This window comes from Mustela lutreola, chromosome 14, assembly GCF_030435805.1.
Source record: "Mustela lutreola isolate mMusLut2 chromosome 14, mMusLut2.pri, whole genome shotgun sequence".
Classification (NCBI taxonomy): domain Eukaryota; kingdom Metazoa; phylum Chordata; class Mammalia; order Carnivora; family Mustelidae; genus Mustela; species Mustela lutreola.
The window spans coordinates 33,926,388-33,946,595 of NC_081303.1; the positions used below are offsets into that span (position 1 = coordinate 33,926,388).

The 20,208-nt window shown below is 44.9% G+C and overlaps 1 protein-coding gene across 1 annotated transcript in view; it reads left to right on the plus strand.

Moving 5' to 3' along the window:
- The first annotated feature begins 1,237 nt into the window (after nt 1-1,237).
- The window catches only part of TNR (tenascin R), a 396,641-nt gene continuing 377,670 nt past the window's right edge, over nt 1,238-20,208 (plus strand). Inside the window, exon 1 of the mRNA XM_059146349.1 lies at nt 1,238-1,704. The gene's annotated coding sequence lies outside the window, so the exon portion shown is untranslated. The remainder of the gene's footprint in view (nt 1,705-20,208) is intronic.

Genomic DNA, 20,208 nt, shown 5'->3' on the forward strand with positions numbered 1-20,208 from the left:
ATTCATTTTACATTTTAATAACCTAAGCTCTGTGGTCAGATGGCCTGCATTTCAGCACCCCCTCTGCTGGTCACTAACTGTGTGATCTTGAGCAAAACATTCCATCTCTCTGTGCCTCAGTTTCCTGGTCTATAAAGCTATAATAATAGCATCTGCATTCTAGGCTTATTACATATATTAACTGAGCTAACACATATAAGAGCTTATAACAGTGCCTGATACCTGCTAACTACTTCATAAATGCTAACCATCATTATTTGTTAGGTATAAATTAAACATAAAAAAGTGTTTTGATAGGACAACCTTTAAATTCCCTGCCAATTCTGCGGTTCTGTGTCTCTAAACCATTCCAACCCTCAGCACTTCTATTCAGTAGGGAGGGGGCAGCATTACCCACATTTTCCAAATAGTGAAATTGAGCCATAAAGAAACAAAATATCCAGTAAGTGAGTGGCAAGCTGAAACTGGAATGTAACTTTGTAGATGTAGGTACTAGGAGTCTTTTCAGGAGATTCTGAGACTATACACTTAAAAAGCAGTGTAAGACATCCCTCAGGAGCCTCTGAGAAATGGCCCCTTAATGGCTCTTCTCTGCCACAGTTCCCTACAGATACTCAAAGAGGTCGCTTCTCTCTCCATCTCAGAGATACCCCAGGCCGAGGCTTCCCATATATTTTTCCTACCAGCTTTCAAAAAAGCCATATTAGGGCATCAAACGAGGTGGTGATACTTTCTTGTTTCCCTGTGTTCACTGGCCCCTTTCAGCACTCCAGTTCTGGGTTGTTGTAAGTATTAACAGAGTTTCCCCAGCTGCTGACCCTGACTCCTCAAAGGGTGTCATTCTGCTGAGTCAGGATCTGAAAGCATTTGAGATCACCCCCCCCCCACCCACCCACACACACAACTCATCATTCAAAAAACATTCTCTCCCCAACCACTTCCCATACCCCGCTCCACACTTTACTTCTGTAATTGCGGACAAAGAATCTGCAAATCTCCTGCCTCTCCCTTCTCCCTCTTCCTCTGCCTCCCTCTCTCTTCCTATCTGGGTTGGCCAGAAGGAAGACTCTGCTGTGCAGGACCCTATCTGTGCAGAAGCAGCCCCCAGGAGTTTGTGAGTAGGGGGATTGCTCCTGTGTCTGAATCTGGACTGTTTAAAAGGACTCAGGATGCTTTTCTTTTCTGTCCACTAGGGGGCCGCTTGTAGGGGGATGGAAAAAACGAAGGCTTAAAATATATATATATATCATGCTGCTGAAATTTCAGCAAGAGGGGAAAAGAGAGAGCGCGTGAGAGAGAGACAGCAAAGCAGTCCCAGGCTTCCTTGTCTCTCACGTCAGAGGCAGGAACCTACTGTGCTAGGGTTGTTGGCTCAACACGCAGAGACCGAGAAAGGCACAGACACCGAGAACAAGAGAAGAGGGGTCCCCCCGACCCAAGGAATTACCACCAGTGGAGTAAAGCCACCTGACTTTTTAATCTTATTTTTGTTGCCTCCTCTTTCTCCTTCCACTCTAGCCCTGTCAGCTTGGGTTTCGTTTCTTTCCTGGAGCCTCCTCTCTTCCTCCCAGAAAAGGAGGAAGGGAAGAAAAGGGAGAGAGGTGGGTTCTCTAGGTGAGCGCATCAGCTGCTTCCAGCCCGCACAGACAAGAATTCTCTTCGCAGGAAGCTCCTTTCGCTCCCCTGCCGCCCACCCTCAGCCGGGTAAGTTCAGCGCACTTGCTCCTTCGATTTCCTCGCTAGCGTGATTTCAGCACCACGGAGAGCTATGAGATGCATTTTTGGTTCCCGTGTATCCCTGTGTGTTGCTGCAAGGCGCTTGGCACGAAGGTTACATCTATCTTTCCGCTGCCATTGAAGCCGGGTTTTGTGTAGGGAAAAGAGAGGCGCAAAACTGTGTCTACCGAATTAAAGGGGGCCGTGGACTCTGGCCTTCAAGGGTGTGTGTGCGTGCGTGTGTGCTGTTGCATAAGATAGGTGAGGTCTGAGCTAAATTGCCAGTGGGTTTCTGCTAGTCTCTGTGTAGAGCTGTTCTTTTCCTATGTAGATAAGAGGAAGGGTTTGGGGAATTAGCCATGCACCTTCTTTAACTCTTTCCGGACAAACCATGGAGGGAAAGTGCCACAAAGGAAGCCTGAGGGGGTTGGGAGCGGGGCTAGAGTTAAAAGTTATGCTCCTCTGTGAGAGCTTGGAAGAGGTGGCTTTTTAAATGTCAGCTGCCCCAGGATCTCTGGGTTCTTGCTGTGGAGAAAGCCCAGTCTGACCTTTTACTTTTTCTCCTGGTGGGAATCTGTGGCAAGTGGGCAGGTGCAACAGGTAAGCAGCCAGTTGGGGTGATTTGGGGGACTGTGATCCCCCTGACTTCATGGTGGTAGGAAAGTGTCAGTGTCTTGAGCTTTACAGAGGTTGGCCAATGTGGATTATACTACATTTACAAGAAGGCAAGACGTGATCCCTACTTTTTTTTTTGTTGTTGTTTTTGGTCATGTTTGATTATGTGTGGTTGGAAAGAGGACAAAGTCTATTCTGCCCTGTTGTATGCCAGTGAAAGACAGCTCAGGAGAAAGGCTTGTCTCCATATGTCTGGGAAAGCAGAAGTGAACCTGGACTGATCCTGATCTCAAAAAGGGCTTGGGGTAGTGCTGTGTTCTCCAGCACTGAGAGATTCCACAGATGGACTCATCATTGCTTTAACTTCATGCCTACTTTTTTTTTTTTTTTTTGAAAGGTACTGTTCTGTCTCTTCTGCTTCCTGCCCCTCAGAAATATGTTCAATCAATTCCTGCAACTACCTTGGCTTTGCCTCAGTGACACTATCTGCCTGTACCCCCCTGCCCTTCAGTCTCACTCACAACTGCTTGGGTGGGGTCATTCAACAAGTGGTATTGGGGACTTCCTTCAAGCATCCATGTTTCTCTGAAGCCAGCAGCCCAAGAGTATTATAAAGAGATGAAATTTCTGATAAGAGTAACCTTATTATTTAAACTTCTGCTCACTTTCTTGAAGAGGAGAGTCAGAATGGGTGTTTTCCCTCCTTCCGGTCCCCAGTGAACTTTAAGGTGGCGACTCTGTCTTTTTATTTAATTCAGCATTCTGGGCCCCTCCTCCAAACTGAACAAAATACTCGCTGCTTCTGGTTGGGGAGCCTTCTGGGTGAGAAACATATCCCTAGTGAAATGGCACTATTGTTGGTTTCTTTTCTTTCTTTCTTTTTTTCTTTTTTTTCTTTCTTTCTTTTTTTTTTTTTTTTTTTTTTTTTTTTTTAACTATGCTTGCCATTGAATCCAGAAACCCTGGCATTTCCCTAGAATGACCGGAAGTGTAATGCAGTAAGCAAAATAGTGAAATCAGAGGTTTTAATGGTAGGGAAAGAGATTGAAACAGACAAAGCCAGAGCATCAGAAACCAACACTGACTCATTGAAATTTCAACTCTCCCAACTCCTCCCATCCTTGAAATCTTCCAGTTTCAGCGAGAAAGGAGATAGATTTCTGCATGACATATCCCTGATAGTTTAGAAGAAATTCCTGCCCTTGCCGTGGACCCTATCCAAAGCCACCATTTATTACTGAAGTCACCATACTTAGTGGTCATTATCTCATTAATGTCCTTAAATTCTCTCTGAAAGAAGTGCTCAGTGTCATTACTGGGCCCATTTAATAAATGGGGAGGCATAGGCATTTAAAGTGCTAGGCTAGAGGGTAGCAAAAGTGGAAAGGAAATAGAACTTCTGGTCTCCTAATATTTCATCACCTGCGAAATGCAGAAATGCTCATGTGAGGGAGAGCAGGATGTATTGCTCCCCAGTGGACAGATTTGCAACTGAGACCTTTTAGTGAACTCAGTGTAGAGCAGTGGCTTCTCCCTGGTGAAGAAAGAGAATCAAGAGAATGTCAAGGTGTTTCTAGCCTTAGGTTCTCAACCAAGAAGATGGCTGGGAGCCAGATGAAGACCTCTTTGGGCTTACTATAAAAAACAAGAACTCCCATCTGGTGACCTCTAGGCTGAACTGAGATCAGGCATCTGATTTCCACATTAACTTTGTCCTAGAAATCCCAGTTAAGGGCATCCTTCCAGGGCACGTTGCCATGGATATTTTGGTTTTAGGTATTTGATGACTTTTCTCTCCTCTGAACCTTCTCTGGGAGCAGCTGCATTGAGTACTCTGTGGCTCAGAATGTGGGGAGAATGACTAGGGAACAGAGGAGGGTCGAGAACTGAGCACCTGCAGAAACCCTAAGAGAGGAGTGGGAAACTGGACACAAGCCCTCCCCACAAACAAAACCTCAGCTCCCTTGGCGGCCCTAGCCTTCACCTCTGGCAAGCATTTTGGAGAGAAAACCACTGTCTTCTCAAGTCTAGTCCTCACTCATGAAGCAGGGGACACTCTTCTAGGTTGCCTCTGGGATCTGGGGGAGATGAGATATGTCAAGAAAGGTGAAGGGGAAGAAGAAGTTGGCATCTTGCCCTATTCTCCACAACTCTTTTGTCTGGAGAGTGCCACTGTTACATTTAAAAAAAAATTCAGATACAGTTTGCATAGAATAAAATGTATTGATCTTAAGTATTCGTATTAGTAAGTTTTGATGACTTCATACACCCATTTAGCCACTATCCCAAACACAATATGTAAGATTTCCCTCAATCTTTCCCTCCCCCATCACTTTCTGACTTCTCTCACCATGGCTTTCACTGTTACTTTTTGCATTGGAAATATATTTCTTAATGTGTTATTTAATAGATGTGTCATGTAGACTATAGTAGAGTTTCAAGAGAACATTTAAGAGGTCTGAGGTTATTGTTATTGGGTGGCTAAAGGAGTGAGGCAGGGGTGTAGCCCTCATCCAAGTTTATGGTCATAGGGTTGGGAAGTCACAAGGCCATTTCAAGTGTATGAGTGAGTGTATGTGTGTGTGTGTGTGTGTGTGTGTGTGCACATGTGCAAGGCACAATCAAAACCACATAGGAAATAGGGAAGCCCTTGCTGGTCTCTACCTCTGAACTGACCTATTATTTGATGGTACAGTGCATGGAGTTGATGTTAAAATTTCTATTAAAAACTTGGAATTGAGCATTCAGGTGGCTGGTCATGAGTCATCTCATCTGGGTTCCAAGAGGGTGAGGTGAGGAAAGAGGACCTGTGTGAACTTACTAGGAAGAGTGATAAGGAAAGGTCATTGCAATAGTGCTTACACTGTGAAATTCAGCCCCATCCACAAAGGTCTTGGCTAAGGAGATTGCTGTTCCTCCTTATTCAAGAGTGGCTTTAGAACCAAGGTCTCTGGGGCAACTCAGGTACCAGGATATCCTTATAGCTTCATTTAGAGATTTCCATTCCAGTCCCATCCTTGTTTTTTTTTTTTAGCAGTTTTTTAAAAGAAGATTTTATTTATTTATTTCAGAGAGGGAGAGAGAGAGAGATAGAGCAAGAGAGAACATAAGCATGAGCAAGGGGAAGGGCAGAGGGAAAATCAGACTCCCTACTGAGCAAGAGGCCCAACTCAGGGATCCATCCCAAGACCCTGAGATCAGGACCTGAGCTGAAGGCAGATGTACCCACTGAGCCACCCAAGTACCCCTCCCATCTCTGGTTGTAGGCCAGATTGGAGAGTCTATTCTATTTTATCATGGAGAAGCAATGAAGTTATCATGAAATTTTGATGCCTTTGATGGGAAAAAATACACATACACACCCCCTACGTAATTAGTCTTGTCACTTTGGCTGTTCAATTTTCTCCCATTTTGTATCTGTAGATGCTCTAGGTTCAGGGAATGTTGGATGGAGATGAGGCATTTTGTGTGCAATTTGAGCAGGAGGTCCTCAACTAAGAGATTAGACTTTTTGGCAGTTAATCAGGGACTTTGGCCAGCCTCAAAATTTGTCTAAGTAGGTCATAGAACTGTTTACGTGGTTAGTGGGCAAACATACATATTTCCTTCCTTCACTCAGAGACTCTACTGAGCACCTTCTTCCCAAACTCTGCTTTCTGGGATTGCCTGCCTCAGAGAATGCATCCAGCCATCTCATTCATGGGAAGTCTCCTTCCTGAGCTGGTTCTCCCAGCCAGGAGCCCACAGCGTGGAGTGTAGGGTGCTAAGCCACTGGGCTGCGGCAAGTCAGAAGAGAGTCGATTTAGTAATGTCTAGGTAGAAGTTGTGCAGAAATTCAAAATCTGAATGATTTCCACAAAGCCAATTCTAGTAGATGATTTGGGAGAAGTGTAGAGACATGGCTTTGCCTTGTTAACTGCAGGCTGTGTTAAAAAAAGATCAGATGAGATTCCCCACCTAAATGGAACTTCATCTTAAGGACAAGTTCAGTGGGAAGGGGAAATTGGAATAGGTTCTAAAAAGTTATTTCCAAAGGTATATATGGATCACTACATCTTTACCTTGAAATATGCCTTTGGATTAGACCTGTATTGATCTATTTAGAACATAGCAAGTAACCAGTATGTCAGTTGGCAAAGGGAGTTTAAACAGTTTTACCCTCTTCTTTTTCCCTTTTTTTCTTCCTTGTGATAAAGTATACATGATGTAAAACTTACCAATTTAGCCATTTTTTAGTTCAGTTCAGTGACATCAAGTACATTTACACTGCTGTGCATAATTCTGATGCAAAAGACGGGAAAGACCCGGAAGTGTGTTGATAAAGGTGAGGGCTATGGCTCCTGCTATCTCCCAGTATCTCCTTGGGGTAAGACTTCACTACCGTCCATCTCCAGAATGTCTCTATCTTCCCCAACTGAAACTCTATACCCATTGAGCATTACTCTCCATCATGCCTCCCTTCCCTCCAGCCCCTGGTAACCACCACTCTATTTCTGTCTTCATGAATTGGACGTGGTACCTCCTATAAGTGGAATTATACCATATTTGTCCTTATGTAACTGGCTTATAGCACTCATCATGAGGTCTTCAGCATCCATGTATGTTGTCACATGTGTCAGGACTTCATTCCTTTTTTTTTTTTTTTTTTTTTTTTTAAGGCTGAATAACATTCCGTTGTATCTATATACCACATTTTGTTTATCCATTTATCTATTGTTTATCCATGTCCCTTGATGGACATTTGGGTTGCTTACTCCTCTGCTTTTTTAATTCTGGTCAATTGCCTCTGCTTTACTCTCTAGCAAAGTGGGAAAGAGCTGTCTGGTCATAGCTCCCATTAGGGTTGAAATTCTTCCCTTTCCCCTATGAGAACCACACAGGTGGTTTTCTGGAGGCAAATCAAGAAGGATAAGAAGGGGGTTGGTGCCTTCCCCCCACCCCTGCCCTTTTCAGCTGGGTGTGGTTCATGTACTCCGGCCCTCACTGTTAAGTGTACAACAGATGCAGTTCAAGTAGACCAGGACCCTCCACTCTGCTCTATTTCCCCGCTGAAGGCACCAGTCTTACCCCAGGGAGATACTGGGAGGTAGGGGGAGACAGAGTCTTCATGCTGTGGACACATTTCTGGGTCCTTTCCAATTTATGCATTAGAAGGTGAGACTCCATGATGGGAGGAGTTCTAGGGTCAAGGACATATAAGCCGATAGACTCCTTACAGTTTTCTGAAGGATCTTAGTTTTGATCTTCTAAGGTACCCCTGTCCTGAGAACAGGGCACTTCCAAACTCACCCCCACTTGGATCTTACAATCACACCTTATGCTTTACCTGTAGATGATTTAATAAAAGGTTGTTACCAGGATTCATGAGGAGCTCATGGTTCTTTCAGTCTGGATGTGTCTTTTTCATACTATATGGTTATAAAAGGGACTAAGAAAGAAAATCCTCGAACACTGATCCAGGGACAGTATCAACCCAGAATGGCTAATATTGGACAACAGCTTAGCAATTTCTCTGGGCTGAATTTGGTCTTTGATTTTAGTTCACCTCAAATATATATTTCTGGGCCCTGGCAACTTGTATCTTTCTATTGCCTAATGATAACACCAGCCAACATGGAGTGAGTGCTTTCTACATGCTTCTGCCAAGTGGATGGCACAGAGAAGACCCTTAATAAATGTTTGCTGTTATTGCTAACAATAAATACTTTAAACATTTTGTATCACTTTGTGGCTAAAACACTGCAACATATGCTGTTATCCCCATTTTACAAACACGAAAACCGAGGCATTGTGATTTGTTCAACTTTTTACAGCTAAGTAGTGATAAGACTGGTTCAAAGTCTGTGCCTTAACCACTTTCTTATGTTGCCTTTATCATTCCTTTGGCTATTAACAATTGCTAAACTTTTTTTTATATACACAGTGCAGTTTTAATGAGGCAAAAACAGGGCTATTCCCATACGCTTCTCCCCCTATTGCTGATCTTTATATGTAAAAAATCTAGGTGCCTTTCCACTTAGCTGATTCTATTAGGGCTGAAAGAGCCCAGCACAGGGCCTGAGATACAACAAAGCTCAATAAATCTTTCTCATTTGCTGTTGGTTCTGCTCAGCCGGAGTCTAGGAATTCCTACATTTGTTTTCCTAGTCAAATAATAACACCACCACCATAACAATACTAGTAACACTTGCTATTTATGGAATGTTCACAACAGGCCAGGCATTCTATCAGGCCAAACGATATAGTATCTTACTTCATTCTCACAATAATGGGAGAAAATAACTTCATTTAACAGAGGTCACCATGTGAAGGGCTCTGTGCTAGCTGCTGTATGTATCTTTATTTAATCCTTACAACAACCCATGGGAAAGATGGGCAAGGAAAACCTCCAGCCAGATGAGAAAAGGAGACCTTGGTCATGGCACAACTGGGCTTGAAATAGCGGACAGAACAAACAGATGGAGGGCAACAAAGCTAAATTCAGAGAGGCTGAATAACTTGCCCGAGGACACACAGCTAGATGGTGGCAAGACTGGTTTTGAACTCAATCTTTTTGAAATAGAGCCCAAGTGCTTCCACTGTTTTCTGCAGCTTTGGTTTTAGCCCTACTCTCCTCTTCTGGGACATGCGTGCTTCAAGGAAGGCCTGGGGAGTTATGACCAGGAAACTTGGCTTCAAATTCCTGTTTCGCCATGTCTGAACTTGTGCCTTTGGGCCATTACTTAACCCTTCTTAAACTGAATTCCTCATCAGGAACCTCTCTATTATCCTCCCCACACCAACAAACAAACAAACAAACAAACAAACACCTATAGAATCCATCAGATCGTCTTTAAAGAGTTCTTATGAAAATTAAATGGCACAGAAGTACTGTCAAGGACAGTGCCTCCCGTGGTCTGTGAATGGTTGAACCACTTGCAAATTCCTGAGGCCTGGGGCTTGGGTGCAGCCTGGGGTGCTTATGTTTTAACAGGCTAACAATTATCTGGGCTGACCTGGATTTTACATTCTCAAGTGCTAATGGTCTGGGCTGGTCCATGTTTTATATCACCTTGATTTTAAGAGCATGTGTTGGCTATTTTTTCTTCTCCTGCTTCAGTACCAAGAGCTTGGCAGGCTGATATTTTAAAATATCTGAAAGCTGCCTTTTGCGAATTAATTGCCTGGAAATTGTACTGGATCAAAATTAATTTCAGCTTTAAGGAGAGACTGGATTTTTGAGCCACATTCTGCACTCAGCTGGGGGACCACGAACCTTTGGATTCTTCTTCCCTTGCCTTTCCCTCCCTCCAGATGCTTCTGCCAGTCTGAGTTTTATTTATGAAACATTTTCCCTTCCCTTATAATTCTGTTTTCCATAAGAAGAACATCTAACAGCCACCTCCTGACTGGGCTAGAGTAATTGTTTGAATTTTTTGACGGTGTGCAATTTCAAAGGCTTGAGTTTATATAGATTACCTTGAATTTATCTCCCCAAGTGCATCAGGAGAGAAGCCGCCTCCTGTCTCGTGAAGTATTGTAAACCCCGTAACCACTAAGCGCCGGCATCTGCGTGGACAGTCTGTTTATCTAAATGGATTTCTGTCAAACAGATACCTTAATAAACCTGGTTTTGTCAGCCTCTCCAGCCTATACCCAGGTTGGCCGTGGGGCCCTGGCCGAGGGGCATGTTCGGGGAGGAGATTGGCCTACAGCCCTCTTGCCCCTCCACCCGGCCAGCTGTGAGCCTGGAGGTAGGTGCAGAGAGGGCAAGGGCTGGGAGCTCGGCCAGCAGACGCGTAAGGCCCGGAATACCAGATGAGAGCCCCGCACAAGGTCAAGTCCGAAAGGGCAGAGGCCACGCTGTCTATAAAGGGGCTGTCTCCCTCACCGTGACCTAGCGTGTGCCATGGGGAGCTGGAACTTATAAACCCAGCCATAAAGCCTCCCGTTCAAAGCCGTATATATTTATAGAGATATAAATGAAGTTTAATGCTGGTGAAACTCACTATAAAAGCAAAAGACTTCATCTGTATCTATACGTCAGGAGCAGAGCAGTTCAGGGCCTGCCGCCTTTCGCCCCCTGAGCTCAGTGGTGTGCACGCGCCGCTCACTCCCCAGGGGCCCAGCTGCGGGGCCAGCAGAGGCGGGAGAAGCAGGTCTGCGCACCTGCAAGCCAGGCCCCCAGCAACTGGCGCCTTCCCCTTATCTCTGAGGGCTGTTTAAAAGCAGCGAGAAAAAAGAGAGAAAGGAAAAAGCACTGCCAAAATCAAGCGGCTTCAAACAGTCAGGAGTCTGGCTTTTAAATAAAACAATTTGAGGAAGGTTGGCTTTTCATCCACCTTGGAAGCTGCCAGATTCTGCTCCTCGGAGCTCCAGGTCGGATGCCGCCATGAGACTGCAAAGCCCGCGCTGACCCGCCCCTACCTGGCCTGTGCCACATTTCCCACCCCCACTCTGCCTGTCCTGCCACCCGTTACCGTCCACGCGGGGCTGGCAGAAATGTTCAGTGAAACCCTGACAAACAAGCCTTTGAATCCCGGCTTTGCCGTGTACTGACTGTGTGGCTTTGGGGAAGTCACTTGACTTCTCTGAGCCTTTCTTTCCTCCCCCACGAAATACAGTAAACAGTTCCTACCTCTCTGAATCACTGCGTGGATTAAATGAGATGCCATTATGTAGATGAAGGCCCATAATCCCATAATGGCCACAGAAAGTCTTCAGTCCCTACAGTTTTCTCCTGATGGAAGTGTCCATGGCAGAAAAGGTGACTTTTGAGGGTAGAGATCAGGGTCACATGGCTACTTGAAAGTATTTTCTCCCCAGGGGCATCGCCTGAAACTGGCCGCAGGAACACATACATTGGGAAGACCAGCAGGGACTGGCACCCTCCCCTCTTTTCTTTTCTTTTTTTTAATTAAATTAATTTATTTTCAGCATAACAGTATTCATTGTTTTTGCACCACACCCAGTGCTCCATGCAATTTGTGCCCTCTATAATACCCACCACGTGGTTCCCCCAACCTCCCACCCCCCACCCCTTCAATACCCTCTGATTGTTTTTCAGAGTCCACAGTCTCTCAGGATTCACCTCCCCTTCCAATTTCCCCCAACTCCCTTCGCACCCTCCCCTCTTGTCATCTCGCTGCTCTTCCTGGTCTTTCGCAGGCCTCTGGGCCAGAGCGCCCACTGCAGGCACTCAGAGGAAGGATGACTGCGATCGCCTCTACAGTGGGACCTGTCCCTGTCCCTGTCCCTATAACAGACTCTAGGGAAAGCTCAGAGGCAGGAAAGCTGCTGACCTGGGAGTACATTTCCCTGGGGAGCATCTTTGGACTCCTAGGGGGGCCTTTCCAGACTTAACCCTCAGGAGGTCAGCAAAATCATGCCCACGGCGAAGGTTTCCCTCCTGGGTCAGCCTCCATCCAAGGGAGGGACCGAGTGGAATATTCTGGAGGAAAGGGAAGGGTGCTGTTGATCTGGACCCTGATCTGTGCCAAGTGGGGGTGGGGAGGAGACCACTATCTGTCCATCTGTTATTAAAAACGGTCTGAGGCACCGTGCACAAGTTATTAAATGCAGAGGAGGAGTGTGCCGTATGCTCCTCCCACCCCCGCCCCTTTTCCATTTGTATTTTATCAGCTTAATTTAGTGAAAATGAAAGACTCAGGCAGCCATCCTTGGAGACTGGGAGGGAAAAAAAAAAAAAAAAAGAAAAAGAAAAGAAAGCCACCAGACGAGGACTGGAGTGCCTTCCTTGGCAGCATCCTCCCTCGGACCCCACAGGGTCCCTCCCCAAGCCCTCTGCAGCCTCTCTTCTCTGTGGCGGTAGCCCAGGAGACAGTGAGCGGTACAGAGCGCTGTCGCGCGCGCGCGCGCGCTCTCTTCCTGTGGGCCCCTGGAGACGACATTTGACAGGCCAGGGATCCCACCTGACATCCCCAGCTCTGCCCCAGTGGGGAAACCGGGAGGAGACCCGGCTCCTGCTCCTTGAAATGTTTGCCCTTTTCCTTTGACGTTCTTAAGGTCAAATGTTGTGCAAGGGATTATTAGCCCATGGCAAAAGGCTGCTAGGAAGGGAAAGAGCCTTTTCATTTCTGAAGTTTTGCGCCTCACCCCGGAGCAGCCACCCGAGCAGACCCTGCCAGCAAAGAGGTAGGAGTTGTGGGAAGTGGTTATTCAAGATGTGCTTCTAGAATGTTTGAGATCTCCTGGATTTATCAATCACCAGCTGGATCCAAAAATAGATCCATGACTACTTTTCAGTAGTGTAATAATTGCTAACACCTACATGATTAAAACTATTGCCAGGCAATGATCAAAACCTTAATAAATTTGTACAGTCACCTTTTTAAAAAATATTTTGTTTATTTATTTGACAGAGAAAGACACAATGAGAGAGGGAACACAAGCAAGGGTAGTGAGAGAGGGAGAAGCAGGCTTCCTGCCAAGCAGGGAACCCAATGTGGGGCTCCATCCCAGGACCCTGGGATCATAACCTGAGCGGAAGGCAGAACCTTAATGACTGAGCCACCCAGGCACCCCACCCAGGCATCCTCGCTTTTGAGTGAGGAACGATTATTATCCCCATTTTACAGATGGAAAAATGAAGGTGCAGAGAGATTACTTAATTTTCCTGGAGGTGTACAATAAATAGCAGAGCTAGGATTTGAACCCAAGAACTCTGTGCACTTAATTACTGTGCTGTCCTGAGCATCTGTCAGAAACCACACCCAGGTTCTCTATTGCCAGAGAAAGAGAGAAAGAGCTGCAAAAAACTGGAGAATCCTAGTCCTCACAAACTTGTCTGAATCACAAAGGTTGGTTTAAAAATAAGACCAAAGCAGTCATTATTTCTCTTGGGGGCTCAGTGTTGTCATTCTTTCACTCCCCCTCCTTTGGGGAGTCATTCTGTTTTTTCAACAAAGCCTCCTCTAACTCCTTCAGGATGAGAAAAGAATCCAGCTTCAAGGCAAGTGAGTTTTCTTAAATGCATTTTCCTTCATCCAATCTCACGAGGTGGGGAAGGTGGTGTCAATTCTCATCTATCCACAAAAGCCTCATTCACTTTGTGGTTTATCCACTTTGGGGATTATCTGGGCCACAATTGTAACTACCCATTCACTTGTGGGCTACTTCTTTTAACTCTGCTCTGCCATCGTGCAAGATGAGACTTCCGTAAGGGATTCTCGAATGATTGGTCCAGCTAGGAGGAGCATGGCAGGCAGATTAGTTCCTGTTGAAATTTCTCGTCCAGCTGTCAAGATGTAAATGGCACACCGGTGGTGGTCAGGACCACCAATGATGGTAGGAGAGATGGGTAGTGTTGGATGGGGGCCTTGGGCAGCTGGATGTAGCCCTGCTATGTCTCCGCTCAGTAGTCAGAGATGGGGATGGTGGCAGAATGGCAGCCGAAGGAGCAGCTGGGTTGTGCAGTGGCTTAGAGTCTTTCCAACCCCCAAAATGTACCAGAGAGTGTGGCCGACCGAGCCCAAAGGCAGGTTCATCCTGGAGCAGAAGCGCTGGGGACTGAGGAGGCTGGGGCAGCCCGGTGCAGGCTTGGTTAGAGGTTGGTGTTTCATTCTTGCACAGAGGCTGGACCAGGAACTTGTGGGAGAGCACACATCCCAGCTCTGGGTCAGGGCTGAGACTCTATCCCAAGCTTGGGCCAACCATCCAGAGGCAGGAAGACACAGAGCTGGAGAGAAGGGCTTCAGCTCTGAAGATAGTGGACTTGAGCTTAGGTCCAGCTGGGGTTGCTCAATCTCTCAGAGCCTCTACTTCCTTGACTCTAAGAAAAGGATGATAACACCTCTTAGGAATTTCATGAAAATTGACATCTATTGGGCTCTATTGACATCTATTGACATCTATAAGGCGACATTTATTGGGCTCCTGGCACTTTATAAGTATTCAATAAATGTTGACTACTTTTTCCCAGTAGCAATAACATCTTACATTGTTGTTGTGTTTCATAATTTTATAATATGATTATATATTATTATATTTAGTCAACAAAATGACTCTTATTAATTACTCCCATTTTATACATGGGGAAATTACTGTAGTTTGAGTGGCTTGTCTAATGTAGCACAGGTGGTAAGTGACAGAATTGAGATCACAAATCTTGAAGTTTGGGATTTAATCATTTTATAGCCCTCTCTGTTGTGCTGTGATTGGGCTGGTAATTGAAATCACAAAGATCAAGAAGGTTCTCTGCCCTGTGTATCTGGACAAAATCATCTCCCATGGGCTCTACAGCATGTCATGGAAATTGGACAGGGCTTGGGGTATCTCTCAAAGGCTGTGGCATCAGGTTTTTAAGTCCTTTCATTTCTACAGTGTGTTCTGAGATGGCTGCCTCAGTAGATTAATGCTTAATGCTATGACAGCCAAGTTTCCTGTGGGCCAGATAGTCTTGGCTTTCCTGCCTCCCCAGGCAACGATCTTGGGAACCTGAGTCCCTCATCGCAGCACTACACAGGGACAAGCTTCTACCCTGTCCTACCATTAGAAGAAGAACATAGAGCCCATGCCCACCAAGCAAGTGATTTCAAATGCTACCTTCACAAAGAAGCTTACCCTAATAATCTTATCTAAAATAGCTCCCCTTGACTCCAAAAGCGAAGGCAACAGAAACAAACATAATCAAGTGGGACTCTAAGAAGCTGAGAAACTTTGCACAGCAAAGGAAACCATCAACAAAATGAAATGGCAGCCTATGGAGTGGGGTAAAATAATTGCAAACCCTATATACAATAAGGGGTTAATATCCAAAATATGCAGGAACCCATACAACTCAGAAAAAAAAAAAAAGAAAGAAAGAAAAAGAAAAAAGAAAAAAAAAGAAAAGAAAGAAGAAAGAAGAAAGGAAAATTCCAATTAAAAATGGGCAAAGGACCTAAGCAGACATTTTTCCAAAGAAGACATACAGATGGCCAACAGACACATGAAAAGATGCTCAACATCATTCAGCATCAGGGAAATGCAAATCAAAACTACAAGGAGGTATCGCCCCACACCTGTTATAATGGCCATCATCAAAAAGATAAGAGATAGTAAGTGCTGGTGAGGATGTGGAGAAAAGGGAGACTTATGCACTGTTGGTGGGAACATATCCTGGTGTAGCCACCATGGAAAACAGCATGAAGGTCCCTCCCCTCAAAGAATTAAAAATAGAATTGCCATATAACCCAGCTATTCCACTTTGGGGTAAGTATCTAAAGGAAATGAAATCAGTATCTTAAAGCGATCGCCGCGCTCCCATATTCACAGCAGCGTTATTCACAGTACCCAAGGTATAGAAACAATCTGAGTGTCCACTGATGATGAAAGAATGAAGACGGTGTGAAATACACACCCCCACACCCACAGGAATATTATTCAGCCTTAGAAAAGAAGAAAATCCTGTCTTTGTGACAGCACGGATGAAACTGAAGGGCATTATGTTAAGTGAAATAAGCCAGACAGAGAAAGAGAAATAGTGCATGGTATCACTTATTTATGAAATAGTAAAAGAAAAGCTGAACTCCCAGAAACAGGAAGTAGCAAAGTGGTTGCCAAGGGCTGGGAGGTGGAGGAACTAGGAAGAGGTTAAAAAATAAATAAACAAAATAGCTCTCCTTGTCACTCTACCATTTTGTTTCTATTTATTACATCTATCCCCAGCCAACATATTTGACTTTTTTCTTGCTGTTGGTCTCCTTCCAACAGAATGTAAACTCTGTGAGAATAAGAACTTCATCTTACTCAACATTTAGATTCCTAGCCTGGACCGCTGTGTTTAGTAAATTGGTTAAATGAATGAACGAATGGGCCCTCATCCAGTACTTCTGTTTCTGGTTTTTTTTTTTTTTTTTTTTTTTTTTTTTGTTAATTTAAAAATGTTTTTTAAAGATCTTATTTACTTACTTGAAAGAGACAGACAGAGAGCGAGCGAGAGAGAGCATGAGTGGGGCTGGGGTGGGGAGAGGGAGAAGCAGACTCCTCGCTGAACAAGGAGCCCGTAGTGGGCTCCATCCCAGGATCCCAGGACCATGATCTGAGCCAGAGGCAGACACTTAAAGGACTGAGCCACCCAGGATTTTCTGTTTTAACAAGTCGCTACTAAACCCGACTCCGAGCCAGGCTTTTTGTTAACGGCTGCAGCTGAAAGAGGCATAGCTCCCTGTCTTGGAGGACATTCCAATCTGGTCAGGCTTGAGGGGGAAGCCATGAAGGTGGGTAACTACCTCAGAACAGAATGAAGCGTTAATGTCTAGGCACAGCTGCAGGGGGAAGGGGACGGGCAGAAGGACTGCTTGGGGTACCCCATTAACCAGAGAAGGAACAGCGTATGCAAAGTCTGAGAGTCACAGGAAGGGCCCGTTGGAAGGTAACCGAGAGATGGAACGTAGCAGGAACACAGGGTCACTGGATAATTGTTCTGCCTAGTTGGAGGACGAAACCTTGGTGCCCGACTCATCAGACAATTACAGGCCCAGCCGAAGCAAATTTTATTTGCCACTGAGATATTCTTCTTTTTTATTTTAAGATTTTTATTTACTTATTTGAAACAGTGAGAGAGAGAGAGAGGGAGTACAAGCAGGGGGAGCGGCAGGGAAAGGGAGAAGCAGGCTCTCACTGAGCAGACAGCTGGATGTGGGGTTCGATCCCGGGATCCTGGGATCATGACCTGAGCTGAAGGCAGATGTTTAAATGACTGAGCCACCCCTGTGCCCCGTGAGATATTCTTTTATATTAAACATATCTTTTACTACAAGCTAAGTCAGACAGTGATGGGGGGGGACTTGGAGGTAGGTGGATGGGGCCATTACACCCTCCGTCTCTGACAGAATTGGGGGATGCAGTTCTGCTCTCATTTTCAAAACCTGTGGCCAGGTTCTCAGCCACCCATGCTGCTTTCTCTACTTCCTCCTATAAAAATGACACTACTCCGATCGCTAATACAGAGGTTAAAGGCGAGATTGTTTAGTGAGAATGAGGAATAGAGAATGAAAAAAAGAAAAGCCCTGGGCCCAGAAACCTTGAATGCTCATTCTGTTTCCTTTAACTGTGGCTTGTTTAAGAAAATGGTCTGCTCTGTTTCTTCGACTCCTCTTTTGGAAAGAGGATGCGGCTGGAAGGCTACCATGCCAGGGTTTCAGTCCGGGAAAGTGCTTCCCTATTGATTTGTATGTCAGTGATTCAAATGGGGATATTTATACTGTGGTCGAGCACCTAAGAAAAATTTAAATTACTGTTTAAAAAATCTGGAAGGGAGAAAAAAACGTATCAAGGAATAGCCTCATAAATAAAGTAAAAAACAAAAAACTAAAAAAAACCCCCAAAACCCCAGCCATACACCACACACACACACGTGCACCCCCTTAGGAAGGGGGCTGGGAGATTAGGATTGTGAGGATTACCAAGATGTGCCTCAGGGCCTTTGCGTTTCTTCCATCCAGACAGACACCTTTCTTGGGCTCTGCAGCTCTGACTTCAGACACTGGCTTCATCACTCATTAGCTGTTGGGCTTGGGCAGACGACAGAGATTTCTCTCTAGGCCCTCCTACTGTGTAAATAGGAAGGAAACAATAGCATCTCAAACATTACGTTGGCAAAACTCTTAGAGCAGAGCTGAGCACATAGTAGGAACTCAACGGATAATTATATCCAAACCCCCTTCTCCCTTTACAGAGTCCCTATTCAGATTCTTTCTTAAAAGCTGTGCCCTACAGCCTATTAAAATCTGATTGCAGCCAGCTGCTGTCTTACTTGAAAGGCTCTGAGCCACTAAATCATACCTATGCATAAATGATTGATAATGAATTAATAGGTTAGGTGGTGGCACTTATGGAAAGCAGAAGGAAAGGAATTAAGGAAGCTTTAATAGCAGAATGTCAGAAGCCAGTTACATGCCTCTATAGGGATAATTTGGGTGATGGGGCTCCTGCAGTGTCCCTTAAATCATGCCTGTTAGAAACTATCTCTCTGGTCATTTGTAAGGACAGATGATACACAAGTCAGGAAAGCAGGAAATGGCTCTCTCAAACTTTAATGACAGCATCAGAGGGCTCACCCACTTCCTCAACCATGACCTTGCCCTTGACAGTGCCATTACCTGTGCTTTTTCCGAAGTCCTGCTCTCAAACTCCTTGACTCTGGCCACTTGTCCTTTCCTTCTGCTCTAGTGCTCCAAATGCAGCAATTACAGGATGGCACTGACTTCTCCAAGCCCCTGACCCTGCCTCTTTTTTTCACTATCCATCGCTTCACTTTACCAGGCTTAGGTTCTGTCCACCATTTTTGCCATTAATCTTTTGCAGAAATGTCTCCAGACTTCTTGTCCTGTATTCACCTTCTTGTCAGGTTTGGACCTGGCCAAACCTACCTACTGATCATGCTTACATGTCAGAGAAAAATAGTCGTGCGGACGGTTGTTGCTATATAATTAAAACTAAGAATCTCAAGTGGATGCTGAAAACAGTTTGGCAATTCCATGACTCTTCCTTCATATGTTTACCTTTCCACTGCCCAGAATGACAGTTTTATATCTCCTTTCTCCAAGGACTGCCTGTTCTCTTTTAGATTTCTTCCAGCTGATGAGCCTACCTGGTATTTTTGACCTCTAGGAACTCCCTCATCTTCCTGCCACGGGCTCCACATCTTTTGCTATCACTGTGTCCGGCCTCTCGGCCTTCCCTCTTTATTCCTGGGTGCCATATCCCTGCTCTGCGCAAAGGCCAGCCCCATCTGTGTTCTGGACCTCATCACCTCATGCTTCCTAAGGACTTCATTACTGTAATTATCACCTCTTCTTTCTTGAATCTTCGATTTCCCCCTTACTACCTCACTTTCTAATAAGTGTGTAAATGTGCTCTGTTATCTTCAACCTTAAAAAACATGAAAGCTCCTCCTGATTCTACTCTCCTTCCAGTTTCCACCTTATTATTTGGCTCTCATCAACAGCAACATTTACGGAAAGCACGGTGACCTCATGTTGCTAAGTCTCTACATCATTTCCGTTATTTTTGTACTTGACCTCTCAGCATCATGGGGAAATTACTCCTGTCCTTAAACCACTATCTTCCCTTGGCTTTGGTGACATGCGTTTCTTAGGTTTTCCCTCTGTTTCAAAGGGTACTACTCTGCTGGTTTCCCTTTCTGCACCCAATCTCTAAAAATTAGAAAGCTGTAGAGTTCAATCATGGGCCCCTTTCTTTTTTCCAGCCTCACTTTCACCTCAGGTGGCCACATACCACTTGTGTACCGATGGCTAACCAAATCCATGCCTTTAGCTCTGACATCTTTCTGGAACCCAGGTTAGACACCCCAACAGTTGACCTGGTATCTCTACTTTGATAGTTTATAAAATCTTCCAATTTAATATCTGTAAAGAGAATTTTTGATTCACTGATGCCTTAAACTTGCCTCTTCTAATTTCTCTGTTCTCAGGAAAAGGTACTACACCTAGCTAGTTGCTCAAGTGAAAAAACTAGAAGGCATCATTCACTCCTCTGTCTTCATTTGCCACTCCATGTTCAATCCATCAGCAAGTGCTGTTGACTTTATCTCTAAGGAACTGTTTAAATCCTTCCTCTACTATGAATGCCCCAGCTCTTGCTTGGACTGCTGCAAAAGCCCCTAGCTGTTATTCCTGTTTCCATTTTTTTCCCTGGAGATAGTCTATACCTAAAACTAAAGTGATCTGTTGAAAATTTATATCAGTCGATTTTTCCTTCCTGTCTTAAAATCCTCCAAAAAACTCCCTCACACTAAAAATAAAATTAAAATATTTTGCCCTGAACAATGAAATCTTTCCTATCTCTTTGACCTCCATTTTATATCTCCCTTTACCATTCACTCTGTGCCACTCATATTGGCTAATCAAAAATGCCAATCTCAGCATCTCAGGA